Source organism: Taeniopygia guttata, chromosome 22, assembly GCF_048771995.1.
Source record: "Taeniopygia guttata chromosome 22, bTaeGut7.mat, whole genome shotgun sequence".
NCBI lineage: Eukaryota > Metazoa > Chordata > Aves > Passeriformes > Estrildidae > Taeniopygia > Taeniopygia guttata.
In genome coordinates this window covers 1,593,038-1,611,855 of record NC_133047.1, presented here as the reverse complement: position 1 = coordinate 1,611,855, position 18,818 = coordinate 1,593,038, and the positions used below count along the sequence as shown (strand labels likewise).

The window sequence follows — 18,818 nt, the reverse complement described above, 5'->3', positions numbered from 1 at the left end:
TTCCGAAGGGCTGCTGGATTTAAAAGCTGAGGTTGGCACCGCCCTTTGGGTGCTCCGAGTTGTCCCTTTTTGTCACCAACAGCACCCCCGGGTCCTTCCATCCCCCAGGTTCTTCCATCCGAGGATTTTTCCATGGTTAAAAGGGGAGACTGGGCCGGGAATGGGGCGTCCATCTCATTCCACCCTCCCTCTGTTGGCTTGGGGAGGGTTTTCCACCCCATTCCATCCCTCTGGAGATGGGAGAGCTGGGAATGTTCCCCTGGAGAAGGAAAGGATCCAGGAGAGCTGGGAATGTTCCCCTGGAGAGGGGAAATTCCAGGGAGAGCTGGGAATATTCATCTGGAGAAGGGAAGGATCCAGGGAGAGCTTCCAGCACATTCCAGGGCCTGAAGGAGCTCCAGGAGAGCTGGGGAGGGATTTGGGATAAGGGATGGAGGGGACAGGACACAGAGAATGGATTCAGACTGGAGAAGTGGAGATTTAGGTGGGATTTTGGGAAGGAATTCCTGGCTGAGGGGCTGGGCTGGAATTCCCAGAGAATCTGTGGTTGCTCCATCCCTGGAAGTGTCCAAGGCTGGGTTGGGATAACGTGGGGTGGTGGGAGGTGTCCCCATGGCAGAGGCGGGACAAAATGAGCTTTAAATCCCTTCCAACCCAAACCACTCCAGGATTCCGTGGGGAGGAGGGAATTGGGGTTAAAGGCAGGGCTGGGGGTGGAGGGAGGAGCTCGGGATACATGGAAAAGTGGGTATAGACTGGAAAATGGGGAGAAAAATTGGGGAAACGTAGGGATACATGCTGGAAAATGGATATACACTGGAAAAATAGATGTAGGCTCTAAAAAATGGATGTAGACTGGGAAAATACACTGGGTACATGCTGGAAAAAAATAGATATATACTGGAAAAACATATATACACTGGAAAATGGATATAGACTGAAAGAACACATGGATATGTGCTCAAAAAAGATATACACCGGGAAAATACATGGATATACACTGGAAAATGGATTTACACTGGAAAAATAAATGGATACACACTGGAAAATGGATATACAGTGCAAAAATAAATGGACACAAACTGGAAAATGGATTTACACTGGAAAAATAAATGGAAACGCAGTGCAAAAATAAATGGGTACACACTGGAAAATGGATGTACACTGGAAAAATAAATGGATATGCAGCGGAAAAACCCATGGATACACACTGGAAAATGGATTTACACTGGAAAATGGATATACACTGGGGAAAAAAATGGATACAGTGTAAAAACCCATGGATATACACTGGAAAATGGATTTACATTGGAGAATGGATATATACTGAAAAAATAAATGGATAAACACTGGAAAATGGATTTACACTGGAAAAAAAAAAACACGGGATATGCCCCCAAAACCCCATGGAAGCCCCAGGGTGGCATCACCCTCTGGGGGTGGCACTCCCAGCCTTCGTTCCCGTGCCTTTTCCCGGGATAAACCTTGGATTCCCTCTGCCAGCACCACAACGGCTCCAGAACCACTTCCTGGCACATTCCCATTCTAATAAAAATTATAGAGGGGAAGAGAGATGACGTGGCACTTGAAACTGAAACCCAGCTATTTCTTCCATCTTTATCATCCCGGGAAATGCAATATTTTGACATTTCCAAGGAGCTGCAGCACTGTGGGCTTTGGTTTTTTGTTGGGTTTCTTTTTTTTTTTTTTTCCCCAACGTATTTTATCTTTCCCTGTAGGATATCAGCCCAGCTCATCTCCATTTTCTAATTTCATTAACTGGCACCGAGAATAAACCCCTTTATTTCCCCCAGAATCCAACCACTCAACATTTTCCATTCTCCCATCCATAGAGAATTCCATGTAAGATATTTTTCCAGCCTGGCTGCTCTGGGAAAAAATTGCAGGGGAGACAAACTCCAAGTGAAGTGGGAATTTGCTTTTGTTGCAGGGCAAAGCTGAGGAATCCCGAGGGGAAAATGGGAATGTGGGTCCCACTGATGGACTTTGCTCAGGGGGCGTTTTTGCTCCAGGGCAAAGTGAGGAATCCCCATGGGAAATTTGGAATATGGATCCAACGGGCAGCTGAGAGCTCGCCGAGCTCCTTCTGACCACCCCAACAATCCCTCTGCCCCAAAAAATCCCTGGAGCATCCCAAACCCCGCAGCAGCAGCAGCTCAACAAACCCACCCAGCGCCTCCAGCAGCACGGGGTGAAATAATCCTGGAAAAGCTGGAATGTGATGGATTTGGGGATTGATGCTCCTCACTCCCAGCTCTCCATGCCCTCCCCAGGCATTCCCAGCCCTTCCCAGCCTTTCCAAGAATGGGGAAAAGCAGGGAATCCTTTATCCAGCTGGAACAAGCCCCCCATTAATCATGCATTTAAGCTAATGAACATTTTAATTCCGTGTATCCCCCTCCTCTCCTTCTCCTTTAAATAAACATTTCAGCACCTCCTGAGCGCCGGGAGCAGGTTGATATCATCTCCTGCTCTCTGCCGAGCAGGAATTCTCTCATCTGCCTCCCGCACATCACAGACCCTCCCGGGGGGAGGAGAGGATCAGAGCCCTTCCAGCGCTTCCCTCCTTCCCTTTGGAAGCCCTTCAAGGATTTCAGGAAGATGGGATTCACTGCGCTCCCTCGTTAACTCTTTGGGATGCGAAGGCGCCTGGAGATTCCCCCATTCCCGTGGCAACGGATCTCCCAGGTATGAGGCCACCAGCTCATCCCACAGCGGCAAATTCCCTCTGGATTTTCCAGAGCTTTCCTACAGCTTGGATTTGTTTGGGTCCATTTATTCCAGAATTGCCACAAAATCCCTGAGAATGTAAAGAAATTCAATTCCTACAGTGCTGCCAAGCCCTGGAGCTCCCAGACTGAGGTGAATCCCTGGATCCAGGCAGGTCCCACCTCTGCCAGGGAATGTTCCATGTGGATCCTGGGGCAAATAATTCCTGATTTCTCACCCCCAGTTCCGTCCCGGGGCAAGGGTGAAGGGAAGGATGGAGGATGGGATTGATTCCCTTTTCCTGGCTGGGTAAAGAGCTCCAGCTGAGCTCAGCACCATGCCTGGGCAGGCCAGCATCCAGGCAGGGAGGAAACACAAAAAGAGAATTATTTCTGTTTAATCCTTGCAGTGTTAAGGGAAAAATATCCCCAGTAACAGTGAGGTTCTTAGGAAAAAAAAAAATTAAAGAAACCTGGAGTCTGCACAGAGAAAACAGCACCGGAAAATCAGAATAATGACCATGGAGCTGGAAAAGAGCTCCTGGAAAATCCTGACTCGGCAGAGACCTTGGAGCAGTTGTCTGGTGCCGACTGATTCCTCTGACTCCTCATCTCCTGGCAGCTCCTCCGTGGCTGAGGCCAACCCGGGATCAAAGAGCTTTCCAAGGATGCGAGTGCAACATTCCACACATCTCCTGGAAACCCTCCAGGGCTTTCCTTCCTATCCAGCAAACAAACCTTCTGATTTTTCAATTTCACACCCTGTGCTCCAAACCTTCACTGGGGACAGGGAAAGGTCAGCGGGTGGCTGGACACGAGGATTTGGGGCTGATTTATGGCTCCCTGGGACTCCAAAAAATGCAAACCCTGAGCCCTGCCCAGCCCAGCTCTGCCAAGGCTCGGGAATCCATCCCATAAAACATTTGTGGGAATGCTCCCACTGCCCTTCCCGATCCCCCTGACCACAAGTGGACAGCGGACACGGTTCCCCCATGGGAAGCTCCACACTGGGACGTTCCTCTGCATGGCGTGGCTGAGATAGAATGAAACCAGGGGTGGGTGAGATCCCAGAATCCCGGAGCTTGGAAAAACCCTCCAAGGTCACCAAGTCCCAGCTGTGCCCCTTCCCCACCTAAGGAATTAAACCACATGGGATTCAGTTTTCTTCATGGTGGAAAAATTTCACTTTTTGTTGACCTAACTTGTTTTCATACAGTTTTACAGACCTCTCGCCAATCACTTTGTTGGTTAATAACAAATTGTTATTCTGTATTGATTGGTTGCTCAAACCCCCGGTGTGTACGTGCAGGAAAAGTTGTTTGTGAGAGATAATTTTCATTTTTAACTATCTAAAAACGGTTTGTACAGGTGCTGGTTGTTTTTCACCCAGGAATAGATTGTCATGTTAACCAACTCACACCAGGATCGCTTTCATGTGGGAACTTGCGAAGGCCTAGCTTGACAAGGACAGCCAACAATTCTGATTTTATGAAATTTTCTTTATGATTTTCCTGCCTTGCTGCAACACCCATCTTGTCCCCAGCCCGGAGCTCTGAGTGCCAGTGCCAGGAATTCCTTGGGCACCTCCAGGGATGGGCACTCCGAACCTCCCTGGGCAGCCCCAGCACCCAAATCCCCCTCCCCGCGTTCCTTCCCACTGGGATCATTCCCGTTATCACCAGGGAAGGAAGCGCTGAGTGATTAATTAACTCTGGAGTGTTTAATTACCCTCAGAACATCCAATGGACATCACTAGCTCCGTCTCCCAGCATTCACAACACTCCATGTTCCCAATTAGCTGTAATTAAGGATTATAATGAATCCCCATGTTTACAGCTGCCTTTAAAATTTTGATTATTTCCAGTCCCCACGTGCTCCTTGGCGAGGAACACGGCAGGAAAAGGTTCCTTTGTGCCTTGGCTCCTCACAGCCAACCCTGGACCAGCTCAGGGTCAGAAGGAGAAATTTGGGAAAAATCCAAACCCCAATTTCCGAGGCTGCAATTCCCAATGAATGAGGAGTGAACCCACCTCCTGCTGCCATTGTTTACCTCCCAGGCTGACAATGCAGATTTATGCAAATGAGAGCTCAGCTACTGTTTGTCTGCTCATTAATTAGCAGCGCGTTCTGGCCAGGGAAGCCAGGCTGGGAGAATTCCTCTAATTCCATCAACCTTGGATCTCTTCCCCACATTCGTGTCCCAGTTCCTGGGGATTTGCCAAGGTTTTGGGGTGGAACAAAAACTGCCATGGACATCGAGGGGCTCCTGGGCTTGGGGACAGGGAAAGAGGGAATGGGAAAAGGGGGGAAAGTGGGATTTGGGAAGAGGTGAGCAGCAGCTTTGCGTAAATCTGGATTCCCCTTCTGGTTTCTTCGTGCAGTGATGATGTCACAGAATTATGGAATTGTCTGAGGGGGAAAAGGACCCTTCAGAGAGTCATGGACTCATTGGGATAAAAGACCTTTCGCAGAACCATGGAATTCTTGGGATAAAAAACCTTCCATAAAATCATGGAATTGTTTGGGTTGGAAAAGACATTTCATAGGATCATGGAATTGTTTGGGTTGGAAAAAGAAGCTGCATCATGGAATCATTAAAAATGGGTGGGGAAAACCCCGAGATTTTCTTGCTCTCCCTGAGGTGCATCAACAATCCCAACAGGCAAAATTTGGGATAAATTTCTGGGAGAAATGTACAGACTGTCAGTGGGCAAACATACAAACAACCCCGGGGGTGTTTTATTCCCCAAAAGATGCCGGATCAGCTCCAAGTGTTGGGTGTTTGCCCAAGCTGAGCTTTATCTGGGAACGTTGTGGGATCAGACACAGCCTCCCAGGGCTCCCCCTCCCATCCCCTTTTCCCAATTTTTCCCTGTCCTCTGCTTCCCTCAGGGCCAATTTCTTTGCCTGGATTTATGCATTTATTTACAAATCCAGAACACCCTGGGGGCATCCCGGCACCCGCGGGATTCCGGCGCCGGTTTCCAAGCCGGCCTCTTCCAGTGTTTCCTCTGCAATTTCTGCACACACAGCACGGCAAAATGGGCCTAAACACTGCAATTTTCCAACCATTTTCATCCAAATTGTCGGCAATTTCCCAATGGTCCCAGCACCAAATTATAACTGAGTGCTTGGAAACGCTGCGAGGCTGCCCAGGCGTCCGTGGGCACGCGAGGGAGGGGGAATGTTGGGATGAGGTGGCAGCAGCTGGACACAAACCCTTCAAAAATGGGTTTTTAGGTTATTACCGGCCACGTCTCGGGCCCGGAGTCATCGGGGCGGGGAGGATGAGGCCATTCCTGTGATGGATTTGGGATGCAATGCCGTAAATCTCTGGGGAAAGAGTTGTTTTTTGTGGCTGAGGGATGGCAAAATAGAAATGAAGCCCAAAGTGAATTGGGGCAATGGTTCAGACTGAGAGGTCACCGTAGTTCAGGCGCTTGGGAAGAAATTCCAGCTGGGAAGAGGGGATAGGTGCTGGGATACCCTGAGAGGGGGATCCAGGGGGGCTTTGCAGAGTTCCAAAAATGCCCAATTACACCATTTTTGGGGGATAGCACATCCCTGGGAGTGTTCAAATCCAGGCTGGAAGGGGCTGGGAACAGCCTGGGATTGGGGAAGGTGTCCCTGGCCATGGGAAATCGCGGGATGGGATGGGATGGGATGGGATGGGATGGGATGGGATGGGATGGGATGGGATGGGATGGGATGGGATGGGATGGGATGGGATGGGATGGGATGGGATGGGATGGGATGGGATGGGATGGGATGGGATGGGATGGGATGGGATGGGATGGGATGGGATGGGATGGGATGGGATGGGATGGGATGGGATGGGATGGGATGGGATGGGATGGGATGGGATGGGATGGGATGGGATGGGATGGAGGGGCGCTCCAAGGTTGATGCTGCAGTAAAACCTGGATATTTGGGAAGGAAAGGCCAAGATTCGAGTCGGAACATCCCCACCCCAGCAGCAGCTCCTGGACCACCATCCCCACATCGGGGTCATCCCATCCCTTCTCTGCCTTGGAAATGCAGCAGGAATTTGGGATTTGGAATTTCCCCCTGGAGTTCTGTCACTCCCGGTCCTTCTCCTGCCGTCCTCCTGCTGCTTCCCACACGGATTTCACACTCCCTGCTCCCCCCTCCAGTGCCAGGAACCCGTCAGATATTTTTGTGCTTCTCACAGATGGCCTCGGTTTCAAACCCAACCACGCTGCAGGCACGGGGAATGTATTAATAATTACACAAGGTGTTAATTGCTTCCCAGGCAGGGCTTTTGTCTCTCCTTCCTCTGCTGCGACGGCGACAGGGAAAGTCAACCAGTGTCAAGAGCGATGCTTCAATCCCAGGCCGAGAGCATTTATTAAAATTGCTAATGAATCTAATAATTAAACACATAAATATATGTTACCTCAGGTATTAAATCTCATTATTGGGCCGTCCAAAATCAATTTGGGGGCGTATGCATATTAACACATGGGCAAAGTTAATTAGAAATGTCCAGATCAATATTTGAGTAATTCTTAACCAGTGGAATCCCTGTCTGCAGAGCTGTGAATAAGTTATATCCCAGAAATTAATGCCTTCTCCTAATGGAGTTTATCCTGGGAAATTAATAATACTCCAGGAAATCTGTGAAAATAAATGACAAACCTGTTTGCCTGAGCACTGCCCTGGGGGAAATCATTAAATATCCGTTGTCAGAGCTCAGGCTCCGCTCCAGCTCCTCTTGGAGAGGTGGGACAGAGCTGGGACGGAGCCTGGGGGCTCTGACCCTCATTCCCTGCTCCAGGGCTTCCAGCTGCATCCCACTTTTCCAGGAAACTGGGGCTCCTGCACCTCAGGTGTGGAGCCCGTGGGGCTCTGACCCTCATTCCCTGCTCCAGGGGGTCCAGCTCAATCCTGCTTTTCCAAGGAATGGAGCTTGGGCAGAGTTTGTCCTGCAGTTTATCCCACAGACCCAGCAAAGCTCATCCCACTTCAGACAGAGATCATCCCACAGCTCATCCCACAGCTCATCCCACTGCGCATCCCACAGCTCCAGCTCATCCACAGCTCCAGCTCATCCCACAGCTCATCCCACAGCTCATCCCACAGCTCATCCCACAGCTCATCCACAGCTCATCCACAGCTCCAGCTCATCCCACTGCTCATCCCACAGCTCATCCCACAGCTCCAGCTCATCCCACAGCTCATCCCACTGCGCATCCCACAGCTCCAGCTCATCCCACTGCTCATCCCACAGCTCATCCCACAGCTCATCCCACTGCTCATCCCACAACTCCAGCTCATCCCACTGCTCATCCCACAACTCCAGCTCATCCCACAGCTCATCCCACAGTTCATCCCACAGCTCATCCACAGCTCCAGCTCATCCCACAGTTCATCCCACAGCTCATCCCACAGCTCATTCCACAGCTCATCCCACTGCGCATCCCACAGCTCCAGCTCATCCCACAACTCCAGCTCATCCCACAACTCCAGCTCATCCCACAGCTCATCCCACAGTTCATCCCACAGCTCCAGCTCATCCCACAGCTCATCCCACAGCTCATCTCACAGATCCAGCCCATCCCACTTCTCATCCCACAGATCCAGCAGAGCCCATCCCATTTCTCATCCTACCTCTGGTGAAACTCCCCCACAGAATTGTCCCGCTCCTCTTGGACACCTGACCTGGATGAAAGTCCCAAACCTGTGCCAGCGCCAGTGATGGGTCCGACCTCAGATCCAAAACCCATGAAATCTGGCAGCTCTGGCTCTCCTGGAGCTCTCCCATCCCAAATCCTCGCCTCTACATCCTAAATCCTCCCCTCCACGTCCCAAATCCTCCCCTCCACCTGGGACATGTCCAACTGCTCCCAAATCCTCTCCTCCACATTCCAAATCCTCCCCTCCACATCCCAATCCTCCCCTCTATGTGGGATGTGTCCAACACATCCCAAATCATACCCTCCACCTGGGACGTGTCAGACATATCCCAAATCATCTCCTCCACATCCCAGATCCTCCCCTCCACATGGGATGTGTCTGACACATCCCAAATCCTCCCCTCCATGTGGATCCCTCGATTTTTACAGGGAATCTGCCCCTCCTGGGCACCCGCAGGACACTGGGAGCAGGATGGGGACACAGGGCCGGGGCACAGGAGCTGTCGCACCTCAGCGAGCGGTGACAAATCAAAGCCCAGCCCTGGGGACAGCCCAGCAGCACTTTATGGAGCCCTGGGGCTCTCCGGCAATTAATCCTCCCCTCATTAACCTCCTTTCCGTCATTTATCCTCCCTCCTCGTGCTCCTCGGGGTTTTATTGCTCAGCCAGGGCAGGCGGGGCTCTGCGGAGGGGAGGCAGCAGCAGAGGAGGATCCCGCGGGGCTCCCCAGCTTCCAACATTTTCCCTGCTGGGAATTGTTTCCGTCTGGCTGGGATAACACCATCCCTCAATCTGCTCCGCACGTTCCTTTCCTCAGGGCAATTAGCGCCGGGAGTGATTCCCTGATTGCTCACTTTGCCTCCTCCTCTCTTCTTCTGCCGGCTTAGGGCTTTTTTGGGGGGTTTTTAAAATTTTTTTAATTTCTGAGGGATCATAAAGTCCCGTGTTTGGTGATGAGTGCGTGCTGGGGGTGTTTGGCCGCTCCTTTCCTCCCTTGTTTGCTCGGCACCGGTGGTTTTGGGGTTCCCCTGTGCCCTTAGGGGGGACATTTGGGGCCTCCCCATCCTAAGGAAAGGTCCCACAGCCCAGGCAGGGCTGGGATGGAGATTTAGGATCAGTTCTGGGAACTGTTTAACACCAAAGCCAGAATTATCCCAGGATGGATGAGGTGGGAAGGGACCAGAAATCCCAGCCATGGGCACCCCCACGAGGCCAGGGTGCCCCAAACCCTCTGGTCTCGGACACTTCCAGGGGTTAAAAACATCCAAAATCCCAAAGGAATTCCCAGCAGGACCAGGGAGCTCCCAGCACAATCCCAAATCCAATGGGATTCCTGGAAGTGCCATCCCAGCACAATCCCAAATCCAATGGGATTCCTGGAAATGCCATCCCAGAACATTGAATTCCCAAATCCAATGGGATTCCTGGAATTGCCATCCCAGCACAATCCCAAATCCAATGGGATTCCTGGAAATGTCATCCCAGCACATTCCCAAATCCAATGGGATTCCTGGAATTGCCATCCCAGCACATTCCCAAATCAAATGGAATTCCTGGAATTGCCTTCCCAAGCTCGGAATCAGGAATTTTCTGCAAGGCTGTGCTTTCCCTGGGCCTTATGGGGTTTTTTTGTTTGTTTGGTTTTTAATTTTAACCTTTTCTAGGCCACCTGGATCCCAGCAGATCCCAAAAATCCCCCCTGGCCCAGCCAGTGTGGGGCTCCTCGTGGGATCCACGCCACGGGAACCTGCGGATGGGGTTCAGGTGGCTGGGAAGGTGTTTCTGAAGATATTTATGAGGATGTTTATGAAGATATTTATGAGGATATTTATGGCAGGTCCTGCTGTTCTTTGGCGAGATATTGATTTGGAAACAAAGGAACATCCCTGCGACTGTTAAATCAGCCTGAGCCACGGCGTGGGCTGGAATTACCAAAAAAAATCCAAAAAAAAAAAAAAAAACGGGTTTTTTAACATTTCTGTGTCTGTTTTATTGGTAAAAAGGGGGAAAGAACATCCTGGAGCTGCCCCTGGCTTCAACAGCAAAGCAGGGACTGATTATTTTGTTCCTTCAGCCAGGAGTGTCCGGGAATGGTGGCACTGGGACAGCCCCTGGAGCATCCCCGATTTCCCGGGATCCCCCACCTCGGCAGGGCAGGGCCGTTTTCCCGGATTTACCTGCGGTGATTCCCGAGCTGGGGAGAGCCGGGAGTGGCAGCAGCATCCCAGGATCTCGGAGCTGCCCAAATGGGATTTGCGGCTCCTGCTCCCGGCGCTGAGGCCGCGGGAAGCAGCCGCGGTTGGGGTTTTTTATTTAAAGAAATAAAACTTCCTCCTTTTATTGGCGCCTCGCTCTCGGTTTTACGTCCTTTGCCTTTGCCTGAAAGGAGAAAAACGAGGCTCTAAACTTGGCACGGCCCCCTTATCTAAAGGCAGCGCTGCGGATTGCGCCGTGACAGCCGAGAAAGGGCAGGGAGCGGGCTGGGGGCTGGGGGGCACCGCCCTCCCTCCGGCCCTGACTCCCTCCCTCCCTCCCTCCTGCCTTCCCTCCCTCCCTCCCTGACTCCCTCCCTCCTGCCTTCCCTCCCTCCCTCCTGCCTTCCCTCCCTCCCTCCTGCATTCCCTCCCTCCCTCCCTCCTTCCCTCCCTCCCTCCTGCCTTCCCTCCCTCCCTCCTGCCTTCCCTCCCTCCCTCCCTCCCTCCCTCCCTCCCTCCCTCCCTCCCTCCCTCCCTCCCTCCCTCCCTCCCTCCCTCCCTCCCTCCCTCCCTCCCTCCCTCCCTCCCTCCCTCCCTCCCTCCCTCCCTCCCTCCCTCCCTCCCTATCTTCCTCCCTCCCTCCCTCCCTCCTTCTCTCTCCTTCTCTCTCTCCTTCTCTCCCTCCCTGACTCCCTCCTTCCTGCCACGGAGTGGGATCAGCCCAGGAGGATCCTGCAGGAGAACACGGAGTGGGATCAGCTCGGGAGGATCCTGCAGGAGAACACGGAGTGGGATCAGCCCAGGAGGATCCTGCAGGAGAACACGGAGTGGGATCAGCTCGGGAGGATCCTGCAGGAGAACACGGAGTGGGATCAGCCCAGGAGGATCCTGCAGGAGAACACGGAGTGGGATCAGCTCGGGAGGATCCTGCAGGAGAACATGGAGTGGGATCAGCTCGGGAATGATCCTGCAGGAGGACACAGAGTGGGATCAGCCCGGGAGGATCCTGCAGGAGGACACGGAGTGGGATCAGCTCAGGAATGATCCTGCAGGAGAACACGGAGTGGGATCAGCTCTGGAGGATCCTGCAGGAGAACATGGAGGGGGATCAGCTCTGGAGGATCCTGCAGGAGAACACGGAGTGGGATCAGCTCGGGAATGATCCTGCAGGAGAACACGGAGTGGGATCAGCTCGGGAGGATCCTTTAGGGCCTGTTCCTGGAGCTGTTGGTGGCACGGGGCAGTCGCTGTCCCAGGAGGGCAGAGCTCACACCTGCACAGGTGCTCAGCAGCCTGGGCACACCCAGGGGCAATCCAGGGCCTGGAAAATGCCTTTCCTGGATCCTTGGGAATGTCTGGATGTGGAGAGCAGCTCGTTCCCCCTGCAGGGGCAGGAGATGTGTGGAGGGAGAGCTCCGAGCCTGCCCTGGGGTCCCTTCACCCACCGCGACCCTGCCGTGGTGCCACCTCGGGGCACGGAATTCCGAGAATCCCAGGCTTCTGCACATTCCCAAAATCTGGGGCTGTGGCATGGTGGGGCATTGCCATCTAGTGGGGTGCCCTCTGCCTGGCCTCCCTGTCCCTGCCACCACAGTGCCACCACAGTGCCACCACCATGGCACAGCTCCTGAGGGATGGGATGTGCTGGAGCAGGGACAGATCCGGGAATGCCGCTGCTCCGCCCTACCCAGAGCGAGCCCTCAGAGGGGTTTTTTTGTTCTTTCTATTGCTCCTCACAAGTTGTTTTCCGCTCAAAATTCCCCTTTTTTCCCGGAGCTGAGAGAGAGCAGCAAAGGTCAGGCTTGGCCCCGGGCGCTGGGGCCAGGCAGAGCGCTCCGACACCTTCAGATTCCGGGATAAAAAGGCACCACTGAGGGAAATTTGGGATGGCGAGACATGAACCACCCGCCCTGGGGCACCGGGGCCGCCTGTCAAAGGGTCCCTGTGCTCGGGGAACAAAGATCTCATGCAACAGGGTGGGATCCTGGAGCTGAGGCTCGGGAAAAAGGGAATAACTCATCCAATGGCACAGAAGATGGGAATAACCTGTACAAGGGCACAAAAAAAAAAAAGGGAATAACCCATCCAAGTGCTCAAGAAAAGGGATTAACCCATCCAGGAGCACAGAAAAAAGGGAAATAGTCCCTCTAAGGGCACAAAAAATGGGAATAACTTGTCCAAGGGCATAAAAAAAGGGAATAACCTGTCCAAGGGTACAAAAAAAGGGAATAACCCATCCAGGAGCACAGAAAAAAGGGAAATAACCCCTCCAAGGGCACAAAAAATGGTAGCCACCCATCCATGGGCTCAAAAAAAGGGAATAACACATCCAGGGGGGACCTAAAATGGGAATAAGCCATCCAAGTGCATAAAAAAATGGGAAGAATGCCTCCAAGGGTACAAAAAAAGGGAACAACCTGTCCAAGGGCTCAGAAAAAGGGAATAACCCATCCAGGAGCACAGAAAAAAGGGGAATAACCCCTCCAAGGGCACAAAAAATAGGAATAACCCATCCAAGGGTACAAGTGACAAGGCCACGTCGTGGCCTGACCACAGTCTGACCCAAAATCACCCCATGGTCTGCAAGGCTGAGACAAAACCACCCCAATCCCAGATCTGGGTGCCCCTGGGAAGTTTCTCCTCCCCCCAGCCCGGATTTCAGGGTGGATAAACACTTTTTCCTCAGAGATCCGCGCAAACAAAGCCCAGCCTGGTGCCGGGTGCTTGAGGAAGGTGCAATAAATGTTTCAGCAGCACAGGAGAAGTCTCTGATCCAGCTCCCTCTAAATCATTTATGGCCTTCCCTGCCTGCTCCAGGAAGACCCAATTATCCCCATTTTCTGCTAAACATTGAGATTCCCAGAGTTTTTTTGTCGGGAAAGAGGGGAGGTGCTTGCAGCGTCCCAAAGTAGGGGCTTGGAGAGGGCAGAGCTGAAGCTTGCAGCCTCTCCTGGATTCATCCAGGAGAAAATTCCAGTGAAAAATCCCAGCAGATCTCCCCCAGAGCCAGCTGGAACGCGGCACCATCAGCGCTGGGAATTGAGATTTTCCAAAATGTTCATTTCCAAATGTTCATTTCCAAATGTTCATTTCCAAATGTTCATTTAATTCAGAATTAATGGGATGATTTTCCCTCCCTCTCCTTATGATAATTGAAAAGGGAAAAAAAATATTATTAAACACAGCTTTGTGTCTGAGCCCTGGGAACAAAGTGGGAAACATCCACCCAGCACAGGGCTGCCAATGCCCAATAAATATGTTTCTTTCAATAAGCAGCTGGTTTGAATTAAACAAGCAAAGAGCTGCCTGCTAAAATCAGAATTAATTGAGTGTTTCGAGGCCTCGTGTCTTGGTTTGGAAAGACAGGTGTCTGTTAAGGAAGGCAGGAGCCTCCCCTGAAAGGAAAAAAATGTAAACCCCCTTCCTCCAAATTGTTATAAATTTGAAATTCAGGGGCGCTCTCAGGCAAAAATATGGGAGCGGGAATAACAGTTCTTTATTAGGGAAGAAAATAAAGAGATAAAATAAACAATGCAGTGAAGCAAAACAACACTGCCAGAGTTGGAATACAACCTGACACCCTGCTGGACAGGGTGTTGGTGGCAGTCCAATGGAAATTGTGGCTGCAGTCCACCTGGGGTGGAAGGTGTGGTTCTGTTGGAGCAGTGATCCTGTAGAAAATGGTGCAGTTCCTGTAGAAAGGGTGTAGTGCCTGTAGAAAAGGTGTAGTTCCTTTAAAAGGGGTGCAGTTCCTGTAGGAAAGGTGTAGTGCCTGTAGAAAGGGTGTAATTCCCATAGAAAGGGTGTTGTTCCTGTAGGAAAGGTGTAGTTCCTATTGAAAAAGGTGTAGTTCCCATAGAAGGGTGTAGTTCCTGTAGGAAAGGTGTAGTTCCTGTAGAAAGGATGTCGTTCCCATAGAAGGGTGTAGTTCCCGCAGTGGAAGAGGCAGCTGTTCCTCTGGGGAAATCCAACGCAGGAAAAGCCGTGCTGGTGTCCTAAAGCCCAGATTATATCCAGGTGGGAATGCTCGGCTGCTCCCCCTGGGCGGAGCATTTCCCGACGGGATGTTACCGTTCCTGTCAGTCACGCGGGGACATTGTGTGGCCATCAGGAGCAGGGAGGTTGTGGGAGGGCAGCACATCCCTCTGGCTGTCCTGGGACCCTGGCAGGGGTCAGAACCCCCCTGGACAGAGCCCCAGAGACACTGGCTGTGATCTCTGCCCATGGAAAAGAGTTTTCAATCTTACAGGATCAACTACAAGCTCTGAGTGTTTGATATCAGTAATAATTAAGTGTGGCACGGGTGCAAAAGTAAAATTTTAGGATTCTAGATGAGGGGTCCAAAGGGGACAAGATGGAGGAAATTGGGTGTGCCTTGTCCTTTTTCTCCTTCTCCATGCCCTCCATGTTTCACTGTGGTGTTGGCATTTTTCTGTTGGTTCAGGCTGGGGACACACTGTCCAACGTAGGTGACAGATATTGGCACGTTATTGTAAATCCAGCACAGGTAGTTTGTGGTATTTAATGTTTGTACCATCCCACTGAGGGCAGAGCCCCACACGCTGCCCTGCAAGACAAACCTACAACAAAACAACAAAACATATTATAAATAAACAAAAACAAACAACCTTAAAAACGAACACAAACAAATTACAACTTCTTCTCTGGCAGCGAGGCTCAGAGACTTTCTACAGTCTCAAAATCATAAATACCACAAATTCCAACAGGAGGTCATTCTGCTCCTGCTCATTCTGCTCCTGCTCATTCTGCTCCTGCTCATTCTGCCCTGTACTCAGCGCTGGTGTCCACCTCGAGTGCTGTGTCCAGTTCTGGCCCTCAGTTTGGGAAGGACGTTGAGATGCTTGAGCACGTCCAGAGGAGGTGAAACATAAACTTTAAGGAATTTAGAGATTTTAGAGGAGTTGAGATTTTAGTTAGAGATAAGCCTAACTAGAGTTAATTAAAATAAATGAGTAGGCCTTGATGAAGTTAAGAGTTAGTAGTTAACTAGTAATTGATTGCTTGTCAGCATAATGTTTGGTTAGCTGGGTTTGTAATGAAGAATATAAATTGATAAATAGCTTTTAGGAACATGAGACAATTGTGGCCTCCTCTGTTCTGAAACCAACTGAAGACAAGAAATGGGAGTTCTACCAAGAGTTCATTTGTCACATTTGCATTGAAAAGCTAGAAAGGTCAGAACAAGGAAGACTTCATTGACTTCCTCATTTTGGGACCCCTCCCCATGAAAGGGACACCGACCCATTTCAAGGGACACACCACACATGCTGAATAGATTTTGAAGTGATTAGCTTACAAAGCGAGGAATGGGATGTACCAAAATGATGAATATGCATTTGTATTTTGGGTATTCAACACTTGGATGGATAAAAGGGCTCTGTAATCACCTGGAAGCTGCAGTGTGGATTTGGGAGCGATCCCACACACAATAAACACACACTTTCTAACTTTAAACTGTTAGAGAGTTTTTGTCCATCACAGTTGGATATTGGTACTAGATCAATATCCATATTTCTTTAATATTTCAGAGGCAATGAGGCTGGAGAGGGGCTGGGAACACAAACCCTGTGGATTTCTCTCTCTCTCTTGGGGTTCCTAGGTCAAGGTGACCGTGAGAGATCATAAAGAGTTTTTGCTCCCCTAGCCCGGATGCAGCTGAAGGAGTCTGGAATGTTTCCGATTGTGCTTTCAAGGTTGTTTTATTTCTTCTGTTATCTATCATCTTTTCTCTCTGACCCGCGGTGGTCCGCCTCGTACAGAAGCCACGGCAGTCTGGCCTTGAGTCCTGGGCAGCTCCCACATTATCTACTCAAATCCCTCAACCCAAATCCCTCACCCCAAATTCCAAATTCCTCACACCAAATCCCAAATCCCGCACCCCAAATCCCAAATCCCTCACACCAAATCCAAAATCCCTCATCCTAAATCCCAAATCCTGCACCCCAAATCCCACCCCCCACCCCCCAAATCCCTTACCCTAAATCCCAAATCCCTTACCCCAAATCCCAAATCCCTCATCCCAAATTCCAAATCCCTCACCCTAAATCCTGTAACTTAAATCCCAGATCCCTCACCCCAAATTCCAAATCCCTCATCCTAAATCCCAAATCCCACACCCCACCCCCCAAATCCCTCACCCCAATTTCCAAATCCCTCATCCCAAATTCCAAATCCCACACCCCAAATCCCTCACCCCAAATCCCAAATCCCTCACACCAAATCCAAAATCCCTCATCCTAAATCCCAAATCCCGCACCCCAAATCCCTCACCCCAAATTCCAAATCCCAAATCCCGCACCCCAAATCCCACACCCCACCCCCCAAATCCCACCCCCCAAATCCCACCCCCCAAATCCCGCACCCCGGATCCGCCGCTCCCACTGTGGTGCTCTTTGCCGTCTCCTCATTTCCATCAATCCGGGACCGGGGCTCCAACCAGCCCCGGCTGGGAGCGATCAAAACAAATCAGCGCGACATGAAAGCGCCGGGGTTGAGGCAGAGGTGAGCGGCTCCAGGAGCGATTCCCACACTTTCATCCCTGCTTTTCCCTTCCTCTCCTGCGCTTCTCGCCCAGCGGTGGAGCTCAGGCGGGGATTTGATGGTTCTGAGATCTGAGGGCTCGGCTGTCAGGGGATGCTCCGCGTTTAGCATCGATAATCAACCCCAGCGCCGCTGCTTTTCCCATCGCAGAGTGCCCAAAATCCCTCCCAAAGCAAACCTAAATCCCTCCCAAAGCAATCCCAAAATCCAACCCAAAGCAGTCCCAAAATCCAACCCAAAGCAATCCCAAAATCCATCCCAAAGCAATCCCAAAATCCATCCCAAAGCAGTCTCAAAATCCATCCCAAAGCAATCCCAAAATCCAACCCAAAGCAATCCCAAAATCCAACCCAAAGCAGTCCCAAAATCCCTCCCAAAGCAATACCAAAATCTCTCCCAAAGCAATCCCAAAATCCCTCCCAAAGCAATACCAAAATCTCTCCCAAAGCAATCCCAAAATCCATCCCAAAGCAATCCTAAAATCTGACCCAAAGCAATCCCAAAGCAATCCCAAAATCCCTCCCAAAGCAATCCCAAAATCCCTCCCAAAATCCCTCCCAAAGCAAACCCAAAATCCATCCCTAAGCAAACTCAAAATCCCTCCCAAACCAATCCCAAAATCCATCCCAAAACTGGTCCCAAAGCAATCCAAAAACCCATCTCAAAGGAAACCCAAAATCCATCCTAAAGCAAACCCAAAATCCATCCTAAAGCAATCCCGGGGTTTACCAGATCCCAGGAAAAGCCGAGGTGGGATGCTGACTCAGCAGGGATTGGTCTCTTTTGGGTGGGAATTCCACGCTGGGAAAAGCCCAATATTCCCTGTAATTTTTCTTTTCCTGCTGGTCTAACTTTTCTCCAGTGGTTTAAATCCCAGGAAGAGATTTTTAAACATTTCTACAGGTTAAAAAATGTCCATTCCCCCTCTGCAGCTTGGATTGTTTCCGTGAGTTCCGCCCACGGAAGTTTTTCCCACCAGGAGCTCTGCTGGGACAGAAAAGCTGGGAAAGGCAAAGAAGGAATATTTCAGCAGGAATATTTCATTACAGAATTCCTGACTGCTTTGGGTGGGAAGGGACCTTAAAGTCACCTCGTTCCACCCCTGCCATGGGCAGCCACACCTTCTATCGTCCCAGGGACACTTCCAGGGACAGGCAGCCGCAGCTCCCCTGGGAATTCCATCCCAGACAGGAATTCCACCCCAACGTCCCAGTGAAATCTCCATATTCCAGCTCTAACCTGTTAAAGGTGGAATTTTAAGCTCAAATCCTTCCCTGCTCGCACCTCTGAGATCCCAAAGCGCCTCTTGGCTGTGGGGGGAGTTTTACGGAGCTGGAATCCCGTTTATGGCTGGAATTGCCATTGAGGCTTTGATGAGGACACCTGATGGATGGGGACCTTTCCTTAATTTCCTTAATTCTGTTTAATTGTCCGTGGCTTCATTGTGCCCTGTGCAGTGAGAGCTCGTTAGCGCGGCACTAACGCAGAAGGGGAGGGAGGAAATCAGAGCGGAGCGCAGGAAGGGACTCGTGGAGAGGCTCCGGGAGCCGAGATTGGCACCTGGGCGCTCGTTCCCGCTCGGAAAATGCCGGGAATGATGGATGGAGGCACTTACGAGCACCCTGACAGCAATCAAGGGGGTGATCCATCCTGGCGCTGGCGGAATTCCAGCGGCT

General features: G+C 51.1%; 1 long non-coding RNA gene across 1 annotated transcript; it reads left to right on the top strand.

The window, feature by feature from the left end:
- The first annotated feature begins 2,466 nt into the window (after window positions 1-2,466).
- On the top strand, window positions 2,467-4,099 carry LOC140680448 (uncharacterized). Its single transcript, XR_012051736.1, has 2 exons — window positions 2,467-2,709; window positions 3,140-4,099. It is a non-coding gene; the product is annotated as an uncharacterized lncRNA (long non-coding RNA).
- Window positions 4,100-18,818: the final 14,719 nt, after the last annotated feature.